We start from the raw sequence: 14,565 nt of genomic DNA on the forward strand, positions 1-14,565 counted from the left end.
TCTGACCCATGAGAACCAGGGAGAAGGCGCCTCAGGAAATGTCACAGAATGAGCTTCCCAGATATGTTTGGGTGTTGGTTTTGCTTTTTTGTTCCTTTGAAACAGACTCTTGTTATATAGCTCAGGCTGGCTTTGAACTTCTGATCTTCCTGCCTCAGTCTTCCAAGTGATGTGATCACAGGTCTATACCAATGTGTCTGGTATGTTTCCCATGGAATACTGATGTATCATAGACTTTGAAGGCCCAGAGTACCTGGAGCCAGGGATAAGGAAGAGGTGCTGGCTGTGTTTGGAAGGTCACTAAGCCATCTTTTAGCCAGGTGTGTGGAATGAACAGACTTGATCCTCTTATAAACTCCACTCTCTCCTCATCTCACCAGTGTCCTGGAACTGCCCTTTCTAAGTTTTCCTTCACAACTTCCCTTGGGGTTCACTAGTACTTGATTAGTTCACACCAATGTATGTGTTGGGATTGCTCATGGAACTGCTGAATCTGCACTTTAACCATTATGATGTCGCTAAAGTAAATTCAGCCTCACAGAACACCGTATTAGTTAAGGAAATACTTAAATACAGACATAAATAATATAGGATACATAAATATAATATGTAAATAGTAATAAATACAGAGCAAGGAAGAAGGAAAGTCATACAGACAGGCAGACAGACAGGCAGTAGACCTTTGCTTCCCTCACAGTATGGAGCTGGCTGTAGTAGGGTGGGACACTCTTTTCCATTTGGTAACTTGGGGTCAGGCTGTCAGGAGGTCGTCCTGTTTCAGAATGTGGTCCTAAAGTTTAGTGACGTCCAGCCTTACAGGTGGGTCTCAATACATGTTGAGTTGCTATGGCTAGGATACGAAACATTTCCAGGTTCATGCCAGGAGCACTTGGTTTAGGAAGTGATGGCAGAGACGTAAGAAGCTGTGGACACAGGCCACCAGGGGCAGGCCATAAGTTCTAGCCCAGCCCCTTTTCTGGTCTCATCGCTGCTTCCTGGTTGGAGTCACGTGAGAAGCTGCCACGAGCTCCAACCTCCACACACAGCCTCATCCCAGCCTCTATACCTTCCCTCCAGAAGTTCCTACCTCCACAGAAAAACTCACTCCAGCCCCCATGCCTTCCCCTCCATCATCTGCGCATTCTGAAATTATGAGTCTCTTCCCCTTTAAGACCCTCTGTCAAGTATTTTGCCAAGATTGGGGAAAATAACTAGTACAGACGCTAGAGTGAGGGTTGTAGCTTAACTGCTAAAGTTCTTGCTCTGCAGGCATGAAGACCTGAGACCTCAGAACCAGAGTCATGTGAAACCATTGAGCATGCTGGTATATACGCATGATTCCTTGCCGGGGAGGTGGATATAGGAACGTCCAGTCTAGCCGAACTAAGTAATGAGAAGTCTTGTTTCAAAGGATTAAAAATGATACCTGAGACTGTCTTCTTACCTACACACACACACACACACACACACACACACACACACACACACACACAGAGCAAAACGAGCTAGAACACCACTGACCACCCAGAGACCCAGAGAGGCAAAGGAGCTATGATGAGGACTGTCTGTGGGAACTGCTGAGGAAGAGGAACCCAAAAGGCCGCCTAGACCATAGGGTAGGATGGGGAAAGGGCTCGCATTTGAGCTGATGCCCACACCTGTGCTATGCTTCTGGGCAGTGCTTGCCACTCTGTTACCCCCATTTCCCTGGACTCAGATGGAGGCTTAGTTGTGTCATTTTCCAAACCCCTGGTTCCTTTGAGAGGTCTCATATCCACGTGGCTCATAATATCAGCCTCTGCGGATTTCCCAAATCAAGGAGTCAAGAGGGTCTGGCCAGTGGGGAACACTGTGGTCTGAAGGGCAGGGAGGACTCCCAGAATTCTTTGCTTTGCTGTAGAATCACACCATGAGGACAGATGTGGACACAGAGGGGACAGTTCCCATTAAACCGAGTGGACCCCTGACATCCTTGAGTCACATCACCAAGACAGGTTCAATGTGATTCTGAAGAAAAGCAACCCAACTTCCCAGTTTTTTCACTAAGTTTCCTTCTCTGTATGCTACCTGTATTGAATAATACAAAGCGAAATACAAAAATATTCCCTGTGCCTTAACCTCTCGATATTCCAGTGTGTTGGTATCTGGGGTTCACGCTCTAGAGAGACTGACCTCTAAGAGTCAGTCAATTCCCAGAGCCAGGGAAGGAGTCATTGAGAATTGTGATTGGCAAATTAGATCAACCAATTTAGAGCCCCCCATACTAACCTCCTCCCAGGTTGCCATGCTCTGGGTTGCTATGCTCTGGGTTGCTGTTCACCTACACTGCACATCTGAGACCAGAGACTCTGCAAATACAGACCAGCCTCCCTCTCTCTCCTACCTTCCCATGTTCCTTTCCATTGACACTACAGTAACTGCCGTTGTCCCTCTTTCCTCCTGACAGTCCTGATGCTGTCCCACACCCATGTCCTGACATTACTTGACATTACTTGAGAACTGTAACTAATTCTCTTCTTGATGATCATTCTCTTCCACTGTTTCCTTCACTGTATTTCAAACTCTCTACCAATATACCATATTTTAAAATAGTATCGTGTTCGTTGATTCTATGCCTGGCAGAGAACAATTGACGTAGACAGATTGTCTTATTTAATCTTTTATTTACAACCACTCTGTGAGGACGAGTCAATCCCTGCTTCTTAGATGAAACTTAGGCCTAGAGAATTTAGGTCACCTGGAAGTAACCTGTCTGAGACCAAACACACAAATTCTCCCTTTCCATACTCTATGACCAAATGGCCGATGAGGTGCCAGGACATAGAGCGAAGCAGCAAGGGAAGGCAGATGTCCCTAGGAGATTGGGAGTTCCGGGGTCTGGCCGGGACAGCCTCTCCTTCACTGGATTGCGTCTGTTCTTGGACCATACGGAAGGATCCCGGGAACATCCCTCCCTTGCTCCTCACTTCTCAGGGAAAACGAGGGATTACAAATAAACTACATTTATGTGTCTGTGAATTCTCAGCACCTGATAGAGTACAGTTTTGCACAATATACAATACCTAAAAGGCACTTGGAAAATACTAGTGGGTAGGGAGGTGCAGGTGGGGGCAGGGAGTGGGGAAAGGCGCTGTCACAATGCTTGCCTTTCGGAGGGCTAGTGCTGTGGGGAAGGAAGACAGTCTGGCGGCAGTCTGTGTGGAGTTGCCTTTCCTTTGAAATGCAACTCAAAATCTACTTCCTCCCAGGGGACTGCCAAGCAGCGTCCCAAAGCAGGACAAGTCATACCTGCTTGGGAGAGAGAGGGCAGAAATACCATCAGTAACCACAAGCAGTGTTGGGGTAGCAGGTAGAAGGAAGTAAACAGAGGAGTAGCCGCTGTCCTCCGATGTCCTCACACCACTGTGAAGGACTAAAGAGGCAGCAGAAACCGGTCCAGTTCATTTTTAAGCCTTCGGCTATTTTTAGCGCATTGATCCCTGGTGGGGGGGAGGGGGGGCTTGGAGGGTTCACACTCTGAGGAGAGCAGAGAAAGCTGCCGAATTCTTCTCACAGAGCAGGTTCTTCTCACACACCATTCACCCCCCAAGGCCTCAGAGAAGCAGTCAGGGCAAGGAGCAAGGAGAAAGGGAGCCAGTCGGGTCCCAGGGAAGGCCCAGTGCCCACCGCCAAACTGGGTCAGGGTGAACAGGCCTTTGAATGAAAGTCAGGAAATGTGAATCCACTACACAGTAGGACCAGGTGGCTGCCTGGTGGGTTCCCTGCCCAGCCAAAGGGACAGTGTGCAGTGCCTGCTGCCGCCTGGGTAACTGAGCTAGGGCTGTGGAGAAGCCTGCTCTGCTGGCCATGCTTTCTTTTGCTGCTCATTTTTCTTACGATTGGCCATTCCCAAAATCAGCGAGGAGGACGGAGGAGAAGTTCAGATAAGGACGCCTTTTGTTTTCCTTGTTTCTAGCTAACCACCTAACTGGTGGAAGAGAAAGCCACTTCCTATAAAAGAGATGGCCTGCAGATTGTTGAATTATTGATGATTTTTCCCTCTCCTGTCTGTCTGGCTGCACAGATATTAAACTGCAGGCCCCCAGGACTGCTTCAGCCTAGAGGTAAGGGGGGCAGGTCACACTTAGTAAGGTCTGACTCTTCCTCCTTGAGCATTAATCCGCGTCACTCAAGACACCGTCAGGTTGCCCTGTTCCAGTGATTCCTATTCAAAATAGTGAATTGTGGTGGTAACTTCGGACTTGCGAATTTATGTAGTCATAACATCCTCTCTCTGGATGCTCTGAACAGATGTGGAGCTTCTCCGATGAGCGCCTCTGGGCAGCTTCCTCCTGTCTCGGCGACTTGGGCAGATCTAGTGCAGTTGCCTGAAGCTTTCTTGGAACCCACAGTCTCTTGCACTTGGCATTTGCCCTGCCCAGTCCTATAGATCTCATGGTGCCCTGCCTGCCTCAGCTGCTACCCTCCCTGCCTCTCCAGCCTGGTTGCCATAGAGGGACCCATGGTTGTGCCTGAGTCCTCCCTCCCTACCTACCATCTTAGCTCTGGCAGTACGTGCGTTAGAGCCGTGAGGATGCCTGCGTGTGAGCTTGGATGAGTCCCAAGTCTCTAGCTCTAGCTTGAGTGCTTCTCGAGTTCTAGATGGACAGATGTTACTGCCTGCTAGGCGGTCCCACCTCCGTGCTTAGCAGGAGTGAAGATAGCATGCTAATATGACCTCAGAGCACAGGTCTCCACCAGCATTTCCACCTGGGTGCATGTAGTCCCAACGGCCCAGCGGCTAAGGCCTGCCCACTTCTCTTTCCTTCATCCCTCGTATCTAGTTCACACACCTTGCTGGTTCTAATCAGGCTATAATGATGACAGGGTCATTTTACACACCTCTGCGTCACCAGCTCCACACTGGGCTCAGGACTAGCCCGGCAGTCTTCTGTCCTCTCTGCTTCTGCTCTCGACTCACTGGTCCATTCTCTGCAGAGTGGATGGGTCCCTGAAAGCCACAGCCCAGAGTCTACTGCCTCCAACCTCAGTACGATGTAGTCCGGGTGCCTCATATAGGCCTTCACAGCACTAAATCAAAGACTGACAAACTACAACTTAAGGACTGGATTTGCCTCACTTCTATCCCCCTTCTTTTCGATACACTGTAACACCCCCAGGCATGTTTGCGTTACATAGGCTGCCTTGGCTCTGCAGGGTGGCTTTGAGCAGTTACAACCAAAAACTACGTGACCCACAAAGTCTGAACTGCTTACTATCTGGCCCTTTAGAGAAAACATTCTCTGCCCTCTGCTCTAAATCTTCTAGTTCCTAGATGCCTTCCTAGCTGTGACCGCTGTCCTCTCTACCTCTCTAGCTATGAACTTCTGTCCCCCTGCCTCCCCAGCTGTGACACAATGTCCTCTCTACTGTTCTAGCTATGACTCACTCTCCCCTCTGCCTCCCAGCTATGACCTGTCTTCTCTACCTCCCTAGCTGTGACCACTGCCCCCTCCACCTCTCTAGCTGTGACCACTGCCCCCTCTGCCCCCATAGCTTTGATCTACTGTCTTTTCTGTCTCATCATAATGCTGCTTCTCCCTTGTGACAAGCTTGACCCTGCGTTTGCAGCCCCTGCACTTGCCCCGTCCACATGTAGCTGCTTCCTCAGCGCTTAGGTCTCCCCTATTAATAGTCTTAAGAGTAATAAGGCTATAGTTCAAGCTAAAGTTGGAATTGCCCACCCCCAGAGTATCTTTTTTTTTTTTGGTTCTTTTTTTCGGAGCTGGGGACCGAACCCAGGGCCTTGTGCTTCCTAGGCAAGGGCTCTACCACTGAGCTAAATCCCCAACCCCCAGAGTATCTTATTGTATCCATATAGCACATGCTCATCACCAGGGGTACAAACCCATGCCCATGCCTCTTACATAGTCATGAATACCTATGGAAGTACATGTGAAAGAGTGAAGTAACTCTCTTTCCTATCCAACTATAAACATCTGGAGAGCAGAGACTTACTTACTCACCTCTGTGTACCCTAACTGTTCCTGATCCCTACAAGACACTCAGTAAGACAACTGGGGGTGAACCACTATCTTCTCACAAAGCAGCTTGTCACATGGTATATACCCACATGGTATAATCAATTAAACTTTGTTATTCAAGCCCAGATGTTCATATACCAAATAATACATGTGATACAGTGTGTCCCTGTATGTGTCACCGCTGGCTAACCTTGTCTTTAAAAGTTATGTGTTATTACTTTTGTTTTATAATTAATACTATTTACTGAGTGTTACGCGGTGACTAAACACATCTCTTATTCCATTTTAATTCTTGTTGCAGCAATTAGGGACGTCCTCTTATCTCCTTTTATAGGGAGGAAACTGGGGGTCCGGCATCTAAAATCTCACTAAGCAGCATCTTAAGCCTTGGATACCCAACTCCAGCCCCCCATGTGGTTTCTATTCCCTAAGCTGTGGAGGAGTCCTGCCTCAATACTGTCCCCAATAACCAGTCCACTTTTAACAAGGAAGGATTCTCTTAGCCCACCCTCTGGGTCTATGGTGTTCAGAATTTCCTGCAGAGTCCACACTGATGTTTCAGAAACCGAGGAGTGTGAAAAGGGCCTGCCTGTCCTGGAGAGTGTTCTGTCATGGGCATGTGGCCTTTGCCTTTTCAGAGATGACAGCTGTCTCTGTGCGGGGAGAGGACAGGGACCTCAGAGGGGTAAGAACGGGGGTTGGGTTGCTGGACAACACGTACACCCGTCTTGTCCCTCTTCAGCAGGGTAGAAGAGTTAGAGGTGGAGACAGATGGCTCTCCAGATCCAGAGGAAAGAGCTGTACCTTGATAAATGCAGCAGGATCTGTTTGTGTGGACACGGGAAGACTAGAAGGAAAGGCTCTGTAGCAAGGAGCGCTTGCTGCTCATGGGTGTTAAGAGTCAGCTTCTTTCCCACTTTCACTGTCATGTACATCTGGGTTTCCGTCAATGAACCAGCGAACATGTTCGTTCGTTTGTTTGTTCTGAGATAGGGTCTTACTAGGCAGCACAGGGCTGGCCTTGAACACACAATGTCTATTTTCCTAAAGCTCCTGAAAGCTAGGATGACAGGTGTGTGACACTGCACACTGCTTTCATCTTTGAAAAGCTATTTCTAAACTTTACTGGAAAAGAAATATCTCCTAACAGCCTCCCCCTTCCTCCCTTCCTTTCTCCCTTCCCCCTCTATCCTTCCTTCCCTTTCTCCTTTCTTCCTGTCTTTTTCTTTTTCCTTCCTTCTTTCCTTCTTTCCTTCCTTCCTACCTTTCCTTCCCCTGGCCACCATTGTGGTAATTGTAGAGCTGCGCTATTCTGGTGGCTGCCCGAGTGTCTCCTTCTCAAAGCCCATCACTGTGCAGTGTGACCTTTGTTCTTGCTCATGCCAGCCCCGCTCACATGGTGCTATTCCTAGGGGTGCTGTCCTGCACAAGTGGTACTGGCCTGCCCATGCAGCACTGACCCACCCACGCAGTGCAGACCCCACCCACACAGTGCTGTCCTGCTACTAGTCTAGTCACTCTTCTCAGTTGAGGATGGTGAGGAATCCTGATGACAGGTGAGTGCTGAGTGGTTATTATGGCCTTGGGGTCTGGAGCTGACATAGCCAGCCATCTCAGAAGACCAGGAGGTCTGAAGCATAGGCAGTATCAGCCTTATTCAGTTTGCTTGGTCCTGAACTCAGCTGAGCCAATATGACACCTGGTGTGGTCAGCGGCTGACAGCAGAGCTCCGGGCAGAGGAGCTCCTGAGGAAAGAGCCCCTTCTATCCCACCCACCCACCTCCCTCGAAGCCTCCAGCAGACAGGACAACACTGCAGGAAAACGCCCGAGGGTTATTTATCTTACACATTGTTTTCTTCAGCCTAGAACACTCACGCTTGCCTATTGTATGGGGTACTTCTCAGATTGGTGGCAAGGCTACATTAGTCTCTGGCAGACGGGCCGTGGGTGCAGACGGAGAGCAGTCTGGGATAATAAATACTATTAAGAAGAAAGTGCGTGTTGCAAAGCCTGATGAGCCCAGCCCATCTCTGTAAAAGAGTGCTGCAAATATTTCTATCTGGAAGAGTGGTACACGTGCAGTAAATGCTCTGAGCCAGCATTTCCCCTCAAACGTGGGTCTCGACCCCTGTGGGGAGGTCGTCCAAGACCATCAGAAAACACAGGTATTTACGTTATGATTTATAACAGTAGCAAAGCGTTACGGAGTAGCAAAAAAAAAAAATATGGCTGGAGTCACCTCAACATGAGAAACTGTGTTAAAGGGTCACGGCATCAGGTCAGGAAGCTTAAAAACCACTGGTCTAAGAGGTTACTACTTTCTACAGCCTGTGTGTATTACTTTTATATAAGTAAGGACATTTATGCTCTTAAAAGTTAAAAAGCATTAGCAGCTTTTAACACACACACACACACACACACACGTTAACAGCATGACGGATACATATGTGTGTTCATGTTTACATTTTTATAAATTAGCTGGGCATGGTGGGGGCTGCTCTTTAATTTCAGCCCTCAGGAGGCAGAGACAGGTGGATGTTTTTTAGTTGGAGGCTAGCCTGGTCTACATAGCAAGGTTCCAGGTTCCAAGGTTCTGGTGCTGCACACGGTGAGACCTTGTCTCAAAACAATCAAACCACCAATTTTTAAGTTAAAAACTATAACTTTAGTACAAACATTATCAAAACAATCAAGGTCTCATACTTTTTATGTTTACTTTTTCGCCTCCTATGGTGGTATAACTCATAATCCCACTGCATAGGCTTGCAGGAACATAGATTTGTCCTCTATTCAGGAATCACCCTGCACGGGTTCAGGACATATGCAAATGCACTATGCCTGTTTGCTCAGAACCCACACTGTCCATTTAATGTTTGTCTCTTTAAGCTAAAATGGGCGCGGAAGAAGGAGAGACGACGACGCCCGGAACGGACCAAACCTGCTTGCCGCTGTAAACCCATGCTCAGCGCCGCCGACATACCCTGCCGCCGCCATGCCCAAAAGAAAGGCTGAAGGGGACGCTAAAGGAGACAAAGCCAAGGTGAAGGACGAGCCACAGAGGAGATCTGCAAGGTGGTCTGCTAAACCTGCTCCTTCAAAGCCAGAGCCCAAGCCTTAAAAGGCCCTGCAGAGAAGGGAGAGAAGGAACCCAAGGAGAAGAAGGGGAAGGCGGACGCCGGTAAGGATGCGAGCAATCCTGCAGAAAACAGAGATGCCAACACAGACCAGGCACAGAAAGCCGAAGGTGCTGGAGAGGCCGAGTGGCGAGTGTGCATTTTTGATAACTGTGTACTTCTGGTGACTGGCGGTACAGTTGGAAATACTATTTTTTTTTATCAAGTTTTATAAAAATGCAGAATTTTGTTTTACTTTTTTTTTTTTAAAACTATATTGTTAGCACACGGAACACTTCATTGTTGGGGGGGAAGGATCATGTGTCACCCAAGCTGAATTGAGGACAGAAAACCTCTTTCCTTGATAATTTCAAAAGGTTCCTCTTGGCTTCCAGGAGAGACATCCTGGTCTTGTATAGGTGGCCACCAAGGCAAAAAAAAAAAAAAAAAAAAAAAAGGCCTTGTGGTCTGGGGAAGCTCTAAATTCATTTCTATATCCTGTCTCCCCCCCCCCCGTATCATCAACACAGACTTAATTCCCTTAAAACCAGAGACCTGTTGGAGCCTCACCCCCAAAATTGGTTTTCTAGTCTACTGGGCGATGTGGACTTTGCAGTGACTTCCTCGAGTGTTCTCAGAAGAGCGCTGGTTCCTTTTATAAAAGATTGTGGATCTTCATGATTCTGCCATGTTCAGTTCCTGACAATCAGGGTCGGCTTGTGGAAAGTTGTTAAACAACTTCCTTAATGTGAAATGTCAACCCTCACTCTAAGCTACTTCCCCTTTCAAAGCATTGAATGAAGACTTCATTGGGTTTTATAGTGGATTTCAGATTTTGGTCATCTATACAGGAAGGGAATTTGGAAGTTCTTGGATATTGTTGACTGTCTGCTCATGTCCTGCCTGAAATAGCATGATTGTTTATGAAAAGTATCTTTAATAAAGCTGGTTACAGTTAAAAAAACCAAAAAATAAATAAAATGGGTGCACATTACAAAATTTTTGAAAATGTATATTCCTAGTGAAGATTGGGGTTCTGAGCCACATCTAAACTGTAAATGATTCCTTAGTAATAATTACTAAGCTAGTATTACTTAATACTTACCTAATTACTTAGCTAGTATTGGCCAACCATTAAGCCTGGCACAGAGTGGAAATTCTCACCAACAGCTGTGGTCCCCAAGTCAAGCGTATTTGGTATAACTTAGGAGAGTAAACTTCATCTTTTAATGCATACAGTTGTAGTGTTACCATCAAGATACAGAGTGTTTCCAGTGTTTATTTACTCGTTGTTTTCTGCTCTGTTTTGAGACAGAATCTCCCTCCATGGCCCAGGCTGGCCTTGAACTCATGACCATCCTCTTGCCTTGACCCTCTAGGTGCCAGGATCACGGGCATGAGCAGCCATGCCTGACTTCTTCACTCTGGGTAGAGAAAATTGAAGAACACTGTGTTCAGTTTTAGGGCACTCTGGGTCTTTTGGGTTTGTTTATCAGTGCTAAGGGTTGGATCCAGGCCTTGTGCATGCTAAGAATGTGTTCTATTACTGGGCCCGGTTATACAGGAATTGTACAGAAATTCATAGTTTTTAGTGCCGGTTATATAAACACGTTTTTATTACTGTGTACATGGGTATAGGACTGCTGAATTGTGAAGGAGATGCCTATTTAACTCGGCTTAGAATCTGAAATGGTTTTCAGATTAGATTTTATCAGTTTACATTTCCACTAAGAATGTGTGATGCTGAAGGCGGCCAGCGTCTTGGGCAGCCTTGCTGGTTGTGGCAGCTCTAATAGACTTGTAGGCTGGATTCTACTTCATTTCTCTCCTAATCAGTGATGGCAGTGTTTTTAGGCACTTCCTGTCCCCACAGTCTTTGCTGATTGCCAATTTTCCAATTGTGACCCTGTGGGGCTGGAGATAGCTTGGTGGTTCAGAGCCCTCGTGGCTCTCACAGAGGACCTGAGTTTCGGTCCCGTCACCCACTTGGCACAACTGTCTGTAATTTCAGTTCCAGGGACTCTGACACCTTTGCTGCTTCTAGGACATCAGGCATACACATGGTGCACATACATGCACATGGTGAACATGAATACACATGGTGTACATGTAGACAAAACTCATTACTCATAGGCATGAAATAAAAATAGATCATTTGAAAATGTAGATTTGCTTTATTCTTATCTGGAGAATTCTTTATATATTCTAAAGCATTTTACCAGTCACCTGTATTGCAAATATTTTCTCTATTCTGTGCCTCTATTTTTTTTAAGTTTTTGTTTCATCCTTCCTTCTTCTATCTTCCTTCCTTTCTTCCCTCCATCTTCCTTCCTTCCATCTTCCTTTCTTCCTTCTATCTTCCTTCCTTCCTTTTTTTGGTAGGGTCTCGGTCTATAGACTATGGCTAGCCTGGTACTTGCTGTGTAGTCTAGACTAGCCTCAAAGTCACAGCATCTTCCTGTCTTATCTCCTCAGAGACAGGCTTGACCGACGAGTGCTAACACACTTGGTTCCCTGGTAATTTCCCCTTCCTCCAAGCAGGTCTCTTGGCCATTTCTAAGGACCCACTGTAGTCTCAGATACTACTTGCTATGATTCGGGAATTGTCTAAGTATCCCTCAAGAGTCCACTGTGATTAAAGCCATGGTCCAGGGTATTTCTGCTGGGAGAAAGTGAAGCATTGAGGAGGCAGGGCCCAATGGTAATGCCTTGGGTCTTTGGGAGTATAAGATAGTTCATAGATAACCCTTGAATGCCTGTGAGAGAGCAACTCCAGGAGGAGCATGTCTGGCCCTGCACACCGTCCTCCTGCTTCTGTGAGAGATGTGACCATTTGTTTCTCCACACTCTGTTGCTGGTACATGCCACCATCCACTGTAAAGCTGTATTTATCTTCTGGGTAGGAGAACAAGATCCCAATACTGTGCTGCAGGCATACTGTTTTGTATGCTGTACACAGTTTCCCCTTGGGTTATTCAAATACTGATTTCTCTCATATCTTGTTTCAATCTGGGCATGGCATTGTAATGCTTATACCAAGAATCCCCTGTCTCAAGTACAAACAGTTGTGTGAACAGTTCTTACCATTTATTCTCTGCCTTGTCAATAAATGCTGATCATCCAATGGCTGGGCAGAATAGAGAATAAGGCGGGACATCCGCTAGCAAGAGGAAATGATAGGGAGATTCAGAGGACCTGGGAGGATGAAGGCATTGGAGGCATGAAGAACGGGTCTAAAGAAGCAGATCAATAATAGTATGTAAGTATCAAGGAATGGGGCTGGGGGGTAGTCTGCCATTTGAATGTTCAGTTATTGAGGTGCAATTTTAAATAAATCTTGGTTTCTCTGTGGAGTTACTAGGGCTTAGCAGAAGGTAAATAAATACAGCCACCAGATGCATTCCTTGTTTGCATTTACATTAAGAATAGTTTATTTACACTTATAACTGTATTGTGATACAAAGGAACCTGCTATCACCTGCTCAGGCATAAAGCCAGAATAACCTCATCAATGATGTCACAAGCCTCACAGTATCGAGAAGCAATGCACAGACGGAGAGTGAAGAGAGCTGAATATCTAACCTGCTCATTTGGACCGTTGGCTTGTGATGGGAGTGGCCGAAATGCCAAGTCAGCAACTCTGCATATTTCCTTGTAAGGGTAGGTACCTAGAAGTGTAAACCACGGAGAACGTTTATCTGGTAGCTTTAATCAAGTCCCACCCGCATCCTGGACCCCTTGTCCACATCTGTAATGTGAGAAAAACGGACAAGGTACTCTGTGTGCACCTTTCAGGATTAAGAAAATACAAAAATTTGGAAGCTGACTGCCACGGTGTAGAAACAGAAATAGTTTTACATCGCACCTGTGGGTTGATCGATGCTAGACTGAAGGTCCCTATTGTTGGGCCCGCAGGCAAACTCAATGTATTCTTGATAAAGAGCAGAAAGGTTATGTCTTCTAAGGTAAAACTGAGACAAAGTGTGCACTGTCCTATCTGAGGGCTAAAGAGCAAGTGAATCGGGTTCCGTCAGGTGTGACCCTGTAACGAGGTCTGAGAAAGCTTCAGACAGCATCCCCACATCACTGACCACTCTGCTTTCTCCCATTGTACCAGAACATGCAGGGACAGGAAGGAAGAGGTATTTTTTTATGAAGAACATTTGCTCTTGGTGACTAAGCTGACAGAATAGAGATTTAATTAAAAGATTGGCCATCCTTAACATTTTTATGTGTCATACAGAAGGATGGAGCAGATAGGAAACATCCCGGGTTTGTGAATGTCAGTCTGATAGGAAGAGTCTTGTAATCTCCTAACACTGGGTGTTTGGGGGATGCCAATCGTGTTAGTCAAGTCACGGGCAGCCAAGGTTTCAGTTAAGGCAAAGGCGGTGACTTGGAGGCAGAGCTCTAGTCATAGTCAGTGACTCTCTTAGTGGGATGCGGGTTGATCCTGAGTGGATTGTGGATGAGAAACGCCATCCTCCATAGAAGAATGGAGGCTTCCAAACTAGGAAATCATCAGCCAGATCCAAGGGGCTTAATATCCACCATGTGGGTGAATAATGAGGAACTCACACACACGCTGGAGGACTTTCACAGAGGATAGAAATGTGACCATATGATACCAGTTTGGTGTTTTTCTAAGGACTTGATGTAGAAATAAAAGGGTTTGATATGAAATATGAGCAGCTTTGAAAAAAACCCCACAAATGTTATTAATTCATGAAAACTAAGAATGATAACTTGAACAATTTCACGTAAGAATTAGCTAATGAGTTATTAGGCCTAAGCATAAGTGGGGACTTAAAAAGACCGTGTGTTTACAGGATGATTTCACAGAAGGGCTAGTTCCCATCTGAGTCAGAGATGCCAAGGGCTAAACAGATTCCCTTTCCCATTCTACTAGATCATAAAAAGTAGTGACCTTAGTGTTGAGTCCTCACGGAGCTCAGACTGCTGAAGCAGCCACAAGCCATTAAGACTAAGATTTATGTTAGGAGGAAACAACTTTCTGGTGGGTTTACCTTCTCTATGCCAACCTCACGACAAAATGGTCAGCTCCAAGTGTGAGGCCTCTTGAGCAACAGGGCTGGCCGTCTCTCTAGAGCAAGGGAAGAGTAGATGTGTAATTCATCAGCTGAGCACCTCTGCTCTGTCTCCTGACCCACCTAACCGTTTAGACCACTGTAACAGGCATCCCAGGGATTACCGTCCCGCCCAGCATCTAAAGCAGTGCCACACCTTAGGCGGTTAGTAGTGGAGGTAAAATTGGACTCCGGAGGTTATGTGTGTTGGTCAGGATAGTTTTTGATTCTTGTTTTCTTCCAGTGCTGTGGATTGGATCCACAGTGCCGTGCACAAGGGGCAAGTGTTCTGCCATGATAGTGAGGTTACCTGGAAAGGAGAGTAGAGGATGAAAACCATT

The 14,565-nt window shown here is 46.5% G+C and overlaps 1 pseudogene; it reads left to right on the forward strand.

The window, feature by feature from the left end:
* Nucleotides 1-8,999: 8,999 nt before the first annotated feature.
* On the forward strand, nt 9,000-10,551 carry LOC116897760 (annotated as a pseudogene).
* Nucleotides 10,552-14,565: the final 4,014 nt, after the last annotated feature.

This window comes from Rattus rattus, chromosome 4, assembly GCF_011064425.1.
Source record: "Rattus rattus isolate New Zealand chromosome 4, Rrattus_CSIRO_v1, whole genome shotgun sequence".
Lineage (NCBI taxonomy): Eukaryota > Metazoa > Chordata > Mammalia > Rodentia > Muridae > Rattus > Rattus rattus.